The 14023-nt window shown below is 47.7% G+C and overlaps 1 protein-coding gene across 10 annotated transcripts in view; it reads right to left on the bottom strand.

Moving 5' to 3' along the window:
• Positions 1-14023, bottom strand: part of SLC16A7 (solute carrier family 16 member 7) — a 504734-nt gene that overhangs the window by 262587 nt on the left and 228124 nt on the right. Inside the window, exon 1 of one of the 10 annotated variants that reach the window (XM_069629858.1) lies at positions 9386-9513. The exons of the other annotated variants lie outside the window; for them this stretch is intronic. The gene's annotated coding sequence lies outside the window, so the exon portion shown is untranslated. Of the gene's footprint in view, positions 1-9385; positions 9514-14023 lie in introns of those variants that run through there. 10 annotated transcript variants of the gene reach the window in all.

Here is a 14023-nt window from a genome sequence, read left to right on the forward strand (position 1 = left end):
CATTCTGTGTTACTACTGACTTCTGCAATTGTATTCACTCTCCCCTCTTGCTTCTGCACTCTTTTGACTGCTAACTCTCTGTTCTCTCCTCCTTTCCCTTTTCCCTTTTCCTATCTCCTCCCCTTACTTTCTTCTATGCACTTACTCTATCAGAATTGTCCCTGGACCTAGTATGATAGCAACCTCGTCTGTCTCCTCCTCCCTCCCCTTACTGGTTTTTTCCTCCGCACCCCCCCTCCAGCACTATCTGAAATGTCGTCAGGCCTAATATGATAGTCGCTTGTTTTGTTCCTCCCTTACCTTTCTGCACCCCTCTCCCTCACCTCTTGTTTTTATTTCTGGCTCTACCAGAAATGTCGTCAGGCCTAGTACGGTAGTCGCCTGTCTGTTTCCATTTCCTTACCAGTCTCCCCCTCCCTTCCTTATCTATGTTTTAGCTCTTGCACTATCTGAAATGTCGTCAGGCCGAGTACGATAGTTAATTTCACATCCTTACTGTTCATGGCCTGTAAGAATGTCATTGTTTTTTCCCTTGTTCCCTCCCTTACCTTGAAGCACTTTGAAACACATTGTGTATAGGCGCTATATAAATAAATATCATATCATTGCATCTAGACGACTCCCTGAGAGTAGCCAATGTATTACATCTAGACGACTCCCTGAGAGTAGCCAATGTATTGCATCTAGACGACTCCCTGAGAATAACCAATGTATTACATCTAGACGACTCCCTGAGAGTAGCCAATGTATTGCATCTAGACGACTCCCTGAGAGTAGCCAATGTATTTCATCTAGACGACTCCCTGAGGGTAGCCAATGTATTTCATCTAGACGACTCCCTGAGAGTAGCCAATGTATTGCATCTAGACGACTCCCTGAGAGTAGCCAATGTATTGCATCTAGCGAATGTTTAGAACTTACCTGCACCCTGAATTCACCCCTTCTACTGCAACTGCATCTGCGCAACCGAGAAACCAGCCTGGAAAAACGTTAAGTATCAAAATCCACTCTTATCGAAACTAGTCTAAAGCACTGCCATCCACTCGCATGCATCTATCAGACACTACCCTTAGACACAATGCACACCACATCAGCCATAAGAATGCAGCTATTCCCTGTGGCATAAATCTGGCCTAACTGCACACATAACGACTCTCCTGCTCTCGCACACACTCTCCAGACTACCTGTCAGCAACCATCTACCACATACACCACAGTAGGACACACTGCACACCACCTGTGCCATAAGAATACAGCTATCCCCCACTGTGAAATTCGGCCTAGCTGGATACAAAGTTTCCCCTCACTCACACTCTCTCCAGACGCCCTCTCAGCACCCACCCACTACATGCAGTACCCTAAGACACATTGCACAACACACCTGCCATTACAATGCAGCTATCCCCCCTCTATAAATTCAGTCTAGCTGAACACAATGGTTTCTCTCACACACTCTCCAAACTACCTCACAGCACCCATCCAACACATGCACTACACTAAAACACATTGCTCAACACCTCTGCCTTAGGAATGCAGCTACCCCCCACAATACAAATGTGGTCTTGCTGCACACATAATGACTTGCACACGGCCCCAGACTACCTCTCAGCACCCATCCACCACAAGCGTCGCTCCAAGACATATTGCACAACACCCCCGTCAAAGGGATTCAGCTATCCCCCGATGATAACAATGCGGGCTAGCTGCACACATAATGCCTCTACTGTTCCCACACGCTCCCCGCACTACCTCTCAGCCCCCACCCACACTCCCAACCCGACATGGGTGGCTAGCAGGGACTTGGCCACCCCTACCTATCTTCATACTGGTGGAAATGCACGCATGCACTCTTAAATCTCTCTGACAACTTTCCCATACCTGGACTTCTGTCAACTGAGGGTGTTGAACCGACAACACGTTGGGACCATACCAATGGTGAAAGGCGCTATGCAACTGACAATTACATTACAGTACATTACATTTATGTCAACATAGCTCTGACAAGTTGACATGACCAAAGAAGAGGATTCGACAGGACAAGGTTAATATGACAAAAAGCCTTCTCGTCTGCTTCATCCCACTGGATTCTGTGAAACTTTGAACATTTCAGCTGATCGAGAGGGGGTTTGGCGATGGTTGATAAATGTATAGCCCAAGAGGCTGAGAAAGGCTATTATTGACACTTCAGGCATTAATACCTCTATTCATGTGAGGGCTGATGCATATATGAAGTTCAAACAAATGCATGAAGATAAGTCACCCACTGGTTACTAACATCCCCTTCATTCTGCGTCATAACTAAGCAAACATAGAGAAGTTACTCTTCCTCTTTGAAACTGCTATGGTAGGCTCAAGTCATGATCACACATGAAATGTATTCTTGATCTCTTATTAGTTTGTGTGTGTTAACTCTCATGACCAGGTGGTCTGAGTTTTATTATGTTTTTGGAATACATTTCACATTTTTGTATACACCAGACCCTCCTCATCTTTGCATATATGCTTATGTTTGGCAATCGTGAGTCCCCAGTTGTTGCAACATCGAAGGGTAGCTATTTGGGACCTTTGTGTGTGTTCATTTATACCTATGTCCTCTCACAAATTGTTCCCCAAAAAAAGAGGATTTTTGTCCTGTGTCATGTGCGTGTTGAGTAAATAACTACTTTCAGATACTACTGCTCTTTTGTCCACTTGAAACCAAAACGTTTTCATGCAGAATAGGGATAAGAGAGATTTTACTGGGTTGATGGTAAGGTAGGTTTTCCGAAGGCTGCGGCTGACCACGTACAGGTGTTTCAATTGATCGGTCGCAGTGTAGCTGTATATGATGATGTCATCAAGATAGGCACCCATGTATGCTTGGGGAGGCTGGTAAACCATATCCATTACCATTTGGAAGATAGCTGGTGCACTGTGGTGGCTGAAAAGAATTACCAGAAACTAATCTGAAGCCCTCAGAGTGGTGGAGGTGTTTTTTTTCTTGATTGTCCAGGGCTTATGGGATCTGCAGTAGCCTTTTGTGAGGACAAATATCCTGCTGGTCCAGTTCGCTTGACCATTACCTCCATTTATGGTGTAGGGTAAGCATCACAGCTGGATATCTGATTGACCTTGCGGAAGCTGAAACAGAAGCGCCAGTTACCATCCAGTTTAGAAACCAGGACAATGGGTGAGGACCAATGGCTTTAGGATGGTTGAATGGCCCTTAGTGGAAGCATCTTTTGAACTTCCTTTTCAACAGCCTTCCTGCATGTTTCTCCCACGCATTACGGCAGATTCCCCGGGACGCGTTTCAATCCGATGCAGACACGTATGATCCATTCTGGCAGGACATTGCAGAAGTCCTTCAGGTAGGCCCAGAGAGTCTTTCCATTCAGCAAAGAGAACATCTGGCCTCAATTCTGTCAGGGTTGCTACCTCAGCCGGGATGACTCCAAGCAAGAGGGGATCGATCCATCAAGCAAGGCTCTTTGGGTTTCTGCCATGTCTTGAACCAGTTTACCTGGTATAGCGGACTGATCTTCCGGCAGTCTCCCTGCTGCACTCTGTAATTATGATCGCTAAGTACTTGTGTGACTTTGTTTAGGCCTTGAAACTTTGTTTTGAGTTTGTTTTCAGAGCAGGGGAGTAGAACAAACACCAGGCATCCTACCTTGAAGCGCCTCCATTGTTCTCCTCGATCGTATGGGTGCTTATGTTTCTCTTGGTTCATTCTTTCTGGGACGAGTGTTGGATGAATATGAGCCATTGCTAGGTGGCCTGAGTAAACTACCCAGTTCCCCATCCGTTGCCCTCGTCTCTTTCACACCACACCCCACGCTTACTCTCTCCTTACATCACCACTCAGCTAGAACACAGAGATACTATGATACCATTCGGTATAACTGTTCTCATACGAACATCCACCGCTTACTCCACATCATTCTATGTAAACACTGCTGGTCCCACACCCCCAGCCAGGCGTTTTCCTCAGGCCTAACGCAGCCACATCCGTTCCGGATAAATCCTGCCAGAACGAACACATTCTCCTGATCTCTCAACCACCACACCTACCGATAAGAAGCAGCTATTACACGTGTACCGCACAAGCTGCACACATATCCGGTGCTCACACGCACCTTTTGACTCTCCCTACTCTCTCTACTGATCTGAACTTCGGTTCCCAAGGGCGTTCAACCTACCAGCGCCTTCAGACCATACCAATGGTATATAAGGCGCTATATAAGTGCAAAATAACAATAACAATAACAATAACAATGTCCAAGATATTCTAGGGTTCTTGGCCACACACCAACTCAGAGGGTGAGAAACCATTTGAAGCCGTGGTGTTTCCTGACAGCTAACAGGAACCTGGGGTGTAGATTACCCCAGTTCCTGGTCTCTATGGACATTAGCTTCTGGAGGAAGTTCTTTAAGTCTGGTTGGAGCGCTCCAGTAGGCTGTCCGTCCGAGAGTGATAAACAGAGGTGCAGAGGATTTCTACCTGAATGAGTTTTTTGATTGAAATGGGTGAATGCATTATATGGTGGTTATCTTTCTGTGGTACTGCATACTAGAATCTGTAAGAACCGCAGACACTTTGCTCCTCAGGCTGCACTGCACGCCCGCTGGATTGCCACGTATGTGCTGGTGAAGTCCATCGCCCTGACTCGGATGCACCGCTCCCGCGGCCCCTGTGGCATTTCCATTCGATAGGTTGTGCTCTTTGCCTTCCAGTGTCCCCAGGAATGCCATACACACGCCCAATCTCCTCCCCGCTGAACGTCCTTGCTGGACATCATCACACCTGGCACTTACACATGTCAGCGGACTCATCCATCCTGACCTGTCCTTGATTACTCCAGCAGAGTAGATACACTGAGATTGCTTTTATTTCGGATTTCATCTGAGTTAGGCCCCCCCACCCCACCCCCACAGTTCAGTTTATGACATGCCATCTCCGCTGTAATCATGTGCAATGCGTCTAGCTCGGTGCTCTCTTGCCCGTGTGCTCCAGGCGCTATGATGAAAGCAGTGTCTCTTCGCTCTGGGCACACGTTCCTTACATCTTTATATCCATTTGCCATCTGTCACTAGGTCACTGAACCTCAGTCTGTTGGGGTAAGCATCAGAAAGAAGGGCAACGACATAGATTCATTTAAATAACGATTTAAGAAGATCGATCAAGTTCTTTCTTTTGAAAAAGAAACATATTTGGATAACATCCCCTCCCGTCTGGTGCAGCCAACATACCTGCACTGTACCTTTGGTTTTGCCGCAGGTGCATTAACAATCATTGCTGTCCTTTCACGTTTGTTTATGATATGATAAATCATTTATAACGTGCCTGTAAACGTGTTTCTAGGCGCGACGAGTCAAGGGGGACAAAACAAACGACCTTACTAGGCCTTGTTCAACAAGTGATGTGTTGTATTACACAGACAATCAATGTAAGAAAATATACGTACTGAACTTAAGAGTCTAACTCGACAGGTGTTCCCCACATACCTGTGAGTCAATGAGTGATGCACAGAGAATGAATTGCGACAGAAAGTGCCAAGATACATCTGGGAGTCTGCATGCCATAGGGCCTTGCCGCCATCAATAATTGATATGATATGATAGCTTATTTATAGCGTGTTTAATACCCATAGGTTCCTATGCGCGGACCTGGTGATCGAACCTGTGTTGCAAGCACGTTTCCCCTGAGCTATCGTCCCGAGACAATAATGACTCGTTCATATCTTAACCTCTGGATAAGCTGCGTCAGGAGTGTCGGACACTCAGCTTAAGGGTCCTGTGCTTTGCAAAGATGTCCGCAGAAAGCAGCAATGTTAATTAATGACTTGAGATGGATCAGGTCTAATCTCCACTTGGCCTTCTGGGGGAGCACAGCATGGTCCCAAGCAATGAAACATTGATGATCTAATTTCATAGAACCTCCTGCAAACTGTATACTAATGAGTTAACTATACATACACCAACTCGAATGCCCCACGAATTACTTTCTATGTTGTCAATATGTTCCTTGCAAATATGCATAACAGTGAATTTTAAAAACACCTCATCGCAAACTTTGAAAGCATACCACAGCAGCCAAATGAAGACCGCCCATCACCATTTGTAGCATTGACATGGTCAATAATGCCCAGGTAGGAATGTGTTGTTTTTTAGTGACGTGGAATGCTGTGTGACAGAATCTTATGTTCTGCATGGTTCTGTGAATGTCAGGAGAGAAGATGGGGTGACAGAGAAGATGCCGGTGGATGTTCTGCCCCTATGTATTTACCTGATGTAACCTATGCCCTGTACGTGGAGCTGGAACACAGTAAAGAGGTCACCTGTCCCTACACTGGTGTCAGTGTCATGCTTGGACACGGGCCTGACTTAACAGAATGCTGTATTCATTGGGAGCCAATCAGGGCGTGTTACATGTAAAATGGCTCCGGACCGGCTGATGGCAGCTTATAAAATCCTACTTGCCTAAGTACGAGAAAGTAATAGAAGGTGTACTCTGGCTGTTAGTGCATATATTTATGTATGATTTATTCGTGTTTTTATTATTTTCATATGTGTGATGCATGTGGTAACAGGCGCAGTACACAGAATGCTTTGTGGCAGCCCGGCGGCATATGTCTTGTGACATGCCCGGGTCTGTGTACAGGTGAGAGAGTGCTCTTGGGGCCGGATGGTGGGTGGCCTGACGCAGTGGACGATGAGCCAGGCACAGTGCGGGGGAGGATCCCTGGGGCACTCTCCCACTGTCTGGGTCGCACTAGCAGTCAGGAGTTGAGGTGCTCCTCTCCTAGAGGAATTCCATTGAAGGCTCCCTTCACAGGGCACAGGCCAGGTTCCCCAAAACCACCCCGTCATAGTGGAAGAAATCACTAATTGCCCCCAGTGGAGAATGCCGAAAGGCTATCACTAGTCCGGGCCGGGAGGATAGCTCAGGGGAAACTCAAGAATACGCAGAGCAACACAGGTTGCAAATCCCAGTCCTGTGCTTAGAGAGTGCTGCCCAGTATTACGCGGGGTATAGAAGATTTATTAATTCATTAGTAAAGGAAAGCAGTTGGCTGGAAGTGAAGGTCTTTCTCGAAGTATGTGAAGGAGTGGTGAGCAAGAGAAGGGTGCCTTGCTGACCACTTCTGTTATAAAGCTCAGTCCAGGCAGCTTTAGGTTACTTGATAAGTTTACTTCAGTTCTTATGTTACAGTTACAGTTCAGAATTCAGACTTAAGCAATAAGGAGATAGAAAGACCAAGACCAAGACAGGACAGACCAGACACCGGCACCCATCACCCAGGGAGGGAAGGCTCAACTGACCCAGCGTAGAACTCTCATCATAGCATTCCCTCACTCATGCATCAACATTCCACAGGCACTCTGGTGACATCATAAATCACATGGCAAACCACATCAGACTAACCAAGCACATCACAACACATCTTCCCCCTTTACAAACACACTTGCAACAAAAGCTTCACAACACATCTCCCTCCTATCAGACATTTTCACAAAGGAACGACTCACATCTCATCCAAACCCAAGAAAATGGAGGTTTCACATGAAAAACCCACAACTATGCAATTCCAGAACTCCGCATATCATTCTTAAACACCATCAATATCACCTCCCATCCACCCCTGCCACGGGCAGACTCTAGTCTCCCACACTAGACACAAACCAGCCCAGATCCAAGGCTATACCTAACTCACCATACCATAACCAACATAAAACAACTTTGGTCCTCCTGCTCGCCCCTGCCACAGGCGAGCCTTCAGGCTGCCACCCCGAAGCACATACTTGTCACCCCGACGCAATACTAGTCATCAGGATGACAACGAAATCACCATAGACAGATAAGAGGTTCAGTAAAATTCTACAGCTCACTAACACACAACCAGCAACAGGCATGCCTCAGAAACACATAAGCATATATATATATATATATAGGTGGACCAAGCCAATCAATCAAACCTGACCATACCATGGTGTAAAGCTCCTCAAACAGCTTGGAGATGCTGGCCAGTCAACTCCAAGACCATCTACAAAACATATGGTTGACTCTAACACTCTTCTCAATGGCAGTACAATCCAGTCTCTTAATCAAACCCTGACCAGATAAAATAGCCAGGGTCTACACATAACACATAAAGATAAACAAATCACCCTGAGATTCATCACCCCGAACAGCATCTTCAACCTTATCATAGTATGTACTGGAGGGCGTCCCCTACCAGCAACCCGCTTCACCTGACCTCTACAAGCTGTCCTTTAGGATAAGAATCATATTATCCAAAAGAGTGCACTACCGCCATAACAAAAGCACTAGACTACATCTATAGCAAGACACTAGACTTTCCAGTACCATTCACATTTGTGCAACTCTCACTAACCACTAATTATAATACCTGACAAGGCGCTACCCTCAGGATTCCCCTTCTCACACTTACAACCTACCGAGGCGCTACCTCACTTTAGTTGCATCACAAAACGCAATCTCCATGACCTAAACAGTGCTAAATAAACAACACTGATAGAGTGCACTTCTAAGTGGCGCTACCACCTAACCAAACTCATATAAACAGTGAACTTACTACCGTTAATACCAACGGAGGCGCTACCTCCCTAGTATCTAAAACTTCTAGTTAAAAAATTGAATGTTGCACCCACTCATTCTTTTATACTTCCATACGCATTCTAGATAATATGCTAGTGACATGCCTTCACTTCCATACTTTCCAAGTACATGGATATACATAACATTTGTACATCCTCAATTAACATCTTTTCTTTTAGCAATTATCAACACTATAGATTTGCAATTAGCGTACACACAATTTTTAAAAAAAAACATGTAAATTGCATTTCTCTATTATTCATACAGGAGAGTCTTATATTTATACTCTTAAATCCTAACTCTTAAATAAACTCTGCGTTGCATTAGCACCTTGCATTGCCTTAAAATATGCAAACAAAACATACTAATACGTTAAAGAATTTGATATGTCCACAAACCTGCAAATGCTTGAAATTTGTTAATTCTCTAATACATTACATCTTCACTAGCCAACGAAAATGTCCATTTACCTGCAATTGCTTGAAACATGTTAGTTCCCTAACACATTACATCTCTACACGCCAATCATACCAATCACCCAAACGACACTAATACATTTTACCCTCCTCTCACACTTGCCGCAAAAAAATTTTTTTTTTCATTTGCAGGACATAGAGGATCATAAACAACAGCATTGCATTATTTAAACAAGACAAATGTCCCACGATGCCTTCTTCACTTCACAGCCTTTAGAGATAGAAAAACCCAGCCGCAATATTAATTACTCCTTTAAGCCCATGCGCACTGCATAAATCCTCATCAAAGCGAATTCCTGGGACTTACTGGGTCACCGTCAGCAGCTACCAGACACCCATAATGAGCAGAGCGGCCTGCATTCTTCCATTGTCACAACGGTTAACGCCGCATTAATCCATACTGGAGAGCTGCTTCAACCTCAAACAAAACTCCGAATCCTTTACGGAACTCTGACTTCCGCATTACGCAGCGTGAAACATCACGTTGCGTGATCTAAGCAAGGTCCTTTCTTTAACCCTACGCACCTAGTCCTGGTGCATCTTCCAAACGGTCTCTTTAGAACGTGGGAAAGTGGCATTCTGATGTTTTGCCGATACCCCCATCTGGAACGTTACGTCATAACATTTGAAATCACCACCGATGATGAAGGTACCATTGCACTGTCCCCTGAAATAACGGTCGTTCACTGGTGCCGCCTATGACAATGTCAAACACACACTTCAGCCGCAAATGTAAAACCTTTCCTCTTAGGCATTATATCACGCTTTCTTCAGTGCTCACTCCAGCCGCTCATTAAATGCTTCTATTGCGCTTTTAAACACCTTCTTCAGCTACACATGCAAATTGCTCCATTAATGTATTGAAGCATACCAACTTTGGCACGTCCCAACATGGCTTTTCAAACTTATTTCTCTGAATATGTTGGTGCTGCTAAACAGTTTTCGACCCTCTCCACCTTCTGCAAGCGATTTCTCTTCACACACAGCCACGACAGTCACTTTAATCACAATTCTGAGGCTGCAGCTGCATATACAACCCGAAACTTGCAGCTTTTCATAGTCCCCTTCACCGATGACTCCAGCATCACTCGCTGGGCGCAGGGACTTCAGCTCCCATCGGTGGGACACTTGCAGGGGTTGGCAGAGCAGCCTGCAGGCGGGGCCCAACCTTCCCGCTTAACATAGGCTAGTGTCTCTTCTGACACAGCATACCCAATTTATAGAGGGCAGTAGATACGACTGATACACCCAGGGGCACCCTTATTTAAAGGACTCTTTCCAGGTTCACTTCCTTCCTGGGCTACCCCTGTCTCATGGGCCTCTTCCTGCTTCTGTCCCAAGGCGCAGTACTCCCTGGACATGGCCTAGGCTTCTGCATTTATCCTTAATGGAACTTATGGCCCCTTCCTCCCGTGTCCACCCTGGGTGATGGGTTTGCTTACTTGGTTCATGGGGGCGGTGTCATCTGTTATCTTCTGGTCCTGATTCATCCTGCACCCCCCGCAGCAGGTCACATCAATCCTCAGCTTTTTCCTTAGTTTCCTTGGTTTCATCAGCTTCCTCTGCATGTGGTTCTTGATTTTAAGGAAATCCTCGTCGCCATTGTTATGAAGCTCAGTCCAGGCAGCTTTAGGTTACTTGATAAGTTTACTTCAGTTCTTATGTTACAGTTACAGTTCAGAATTCAGACTTAAGCAATAAGGAGATAGAAAGACCAAGACCAAGACAGGACAGACCAGACACCGGCACCCATCACCCAGGGAGGGAAGGCTCAACTGACCCAGCGTAGAACTCTCATCATAGCATTCCCTCACTCATGCATCAACATTCCACAGGCACTCTGGTGACATCATAAATCACATGGCAAACCACATCAGACTAACCAAGCACATCACAACACATCTTCCCCCTTTACAAACACACTTGCAACAAAAGCTTCACAACACTTCTACTTAACAATGAGCAGTGGCGTCGCTGGGAATCAAATTTAGGAGGTGCACAGAGGGGGCGAAAGACAAAGGTGGGGGGGGCGGTGAGGGTACAGACAAAAGTGGGGGGCGGCGCCTATGAAAGAGAATGTGTGACCTCACAAGCACTCCTGCTTCTGTGCACACGAACTACCCACACCCCACTGCACCTCCCCTCCCATCAGTATGCCGGCAGGAAACCATTCAGTGACTCGTGGCCCACCATTAGCAGTTTCTTGGCTACATTCTGATGGGAGGGGGCTGCAAATAACACCACTAACAGAGACCACCCACAGTCACTGCTCGCCTTAGGTAGGGGAGCACAAGGGGGGGAGCAACATTTTCAAAGGGGGGCCGTCCCACTCAGCACCCCCCTAGCGACGCCACTCACAATGAGCACATCTGCAGGAGAGCAAACCGAGAAGCTCCCCGCGCCACCCACCAGCCGGATTTTCAAAATTAAAAGCCAGGTCCGGGTGTCTTGCGCAACAAGTTCGTGGGTTACTTTCCAGTATAATGCTAAAACGAGGATTCCCTGGGGAGAAAGAAAGAAAAAGAAAACAAAGAAGAAAGCGGCAGGGGTGTGTGTGTGTGCGTGCGTGTGTGTGTGTTTGCGAGTGGCATAGGTCATTCAGAGAATTAGTCCTCGTGCGGTTGCGGGGCGGGCTTCAGGCGCGTGCGTGTGTGCATGTGTGCATGTCTGCGTGTATGCGTGTGGCATAGGTCATTCAGCGAATTAGTCCTAGTGCGGTTGCGGGTAGGCTTCAGGTGCGTGCGTGTGTGCATGTGTGCGTGCGTGTTTGCGTGTGGCATAGGTCATTCAGAGAATTAGTCCTCGTGCGGTTGCGGGGCGGGCTTTAGGCGCGTGCGTGTGTGCATGTGTGCGTGCGTGTTTGCGTGTGGCATAGGTCATTCACAGAATTAGTCCTCGTGCGGTTGCGGGGCGGGCTTCAGGCGCGTGCGTGTGTGCATGTGTGCGTGCGTGTTTGCGTGTGGCATAGGTCATTCAGAGAATTAGTCCTCGCGCGGTTGCGGGGCGGGCTTCAGGCGCGTGCGTGTGTGCGTGCGTGTTTGCGTGTGGCATAGGTCATTCACAGAATTAGTCCTCGTGCGGTTGCGGGAGGGCTTCAGGCGCGTGCGTGTGTGCATGTGTGCGTGCGTGTTTGCGTGTGGCATAGGTCATTCACAGAATTAGTCCTCTTGCGGTTGCGGGGCGGGCTTCAGGTGCGTGCGTGTGTGCATGTGTGCGTGCGTGTTTGCGTGTGGCATAGGTCATTCACAGAATTAGTCCTCGTGCGGTTGTGGGGCGGGCTTCAGGCGCATGCGTGCATGTGTGCGTGCGTGTTTGCGTGTGGCATAGGTCATTCAGAGAATTAGTCCTCGTGCGGTTGCGGGGCGGGCTTCAGGCGCGTGCGTGTGTGCATGTGTGCGTGCGTGTTTGCGTGTGGCATAGGTCATTCACAGAATTAGTCCTCGTGCGGTTGTGGGGCGGGCTTCAGGCGCGTGCGTGCATGTGTGCGTGCGTGTTTGCGTGTGGCATAGGTCATTCAGAGAATTAGTCCTCGTGCGGTTGCGGGGCGGGCTTCAGGCGCGTGCGTGTGTGCATGTGTGCGTGCGTGTTTGCGTGTGGCATAGGTCATTCACAGAATTAGTCCTCGTGCGGTTGCGGGGCGGGCTTCAGGCGCGTGCGTGTGTGCATGTGTGCGTGCGTGTTTGCCTGTGGCATAGGTCATTCACAGAATTAGTCCTCGTGCGGTTGCGGGGCGGGCTTCAGGCGCGTGCGTGTGTGCATGTGTGCGTGCGTGTTTGCCTGTGGCATAGGTCATTCACAGAATTAGTCCTCGTGCGGTTGCGGGGCGGGCTTCAGGCGCGGGCGCGCCCGCGCGTGCCCTTGAAGCGTGAAGGCGTGTGTTTATGCATGTGGCGCAGGCATAACCTGGCAATCACCGGCCTCATCTAAACTATGCAAATTAAAGTCCGCACTCGCATTTCCAGTGCTAACGTTGCCGAGTTCATCTGCGTACTCTTAACTGTTTAACCCATTCAGTACTAAGGACGTCAAGATCGGAATTTAACCCATTCAGCGCTATATCGGAATGTCCTGGATGCTCGGTCTGAGGCGCTCTGCAACAGCACGAGCTTCTCTGATGAGGGGCTGCGGCTTGAATAAGGCCAGGATATTACTGCGGGCTGACTCTTGCCTGCATCCTTCTGGGGGTCATACACAGAGTGCCAGCAGTGTGAGCAACAAAGGTAATTAGTTACCAAGCGCTGTGACACGTGAATTGCTGGACCGAGACACTATACAAAGCACCAACTCGCACTTTTCTTAAAAACAGCACATTCAAAGCAGGCAGCGGTTGCTTTTACTAGTTCACAAATGACACAGAACTGTGATCAGCTGGTCACGTGCTACTGGGCCTCTGTCATTACAGCCCTGGGCTTGATATTTACAAATGAGTAGTTTCAGGTGAGGAAGGCCAATTCATTTCATTAACTTGAACTAGGAGAACTAGCCCCAGAATGCATTTGTTTATTAAATGAACGGCCGGGATTGCCTGGGCAGTGCCCCAGTGCAGGGGCGTTGCTAGGGGGGGGCTAAGGGGGCTATAGCCCTGATCTTTTGGTTGTAGCCCCGGATAGAATCTCGGGAGCTGCAGCCAAAAGACTGGCTAGCCCCCAGTCCCAACAGTTCTGACATCAGCTTAGCCCCGGGTCTTTTTCAGACCTAGCAACTCCCCTGCCCCAGTGGAACATAGCTGGGGGATGCCTCACTGTGCCCCCGCCCTTACATTATGGTCAAAGCATGGAGACCTGGGTGAATTAAATACTCACAATAATAAGCACAGAAAGGTTGCAAACACAAAGATCACAGCTTATCGACTAAACAAACTGGGGCGGACCCAGCCACATAGGCAAAAACAAGATACTAGTCCACGGGCGATCCGTATCACTCCCCGTTTGCCATTTGCAAACTA

The sequence above is a fragment of the Ambystoma mexicanum genome, chromosome 12, assembly GCF_040938575.1.
Source record: "Ambystoma mexicanum isolate Mex_15411 chromosome 12, UKY_AmexF1_1, whole genome shotgun sequence".
Taxonomy (NCBI): domain Eukaryota; kingdom Metazoa; phylum Chordata; class Amphibia; order Caudata; family Ambystomatidae; genus Ambystoma; species Ambystoma mexicanum.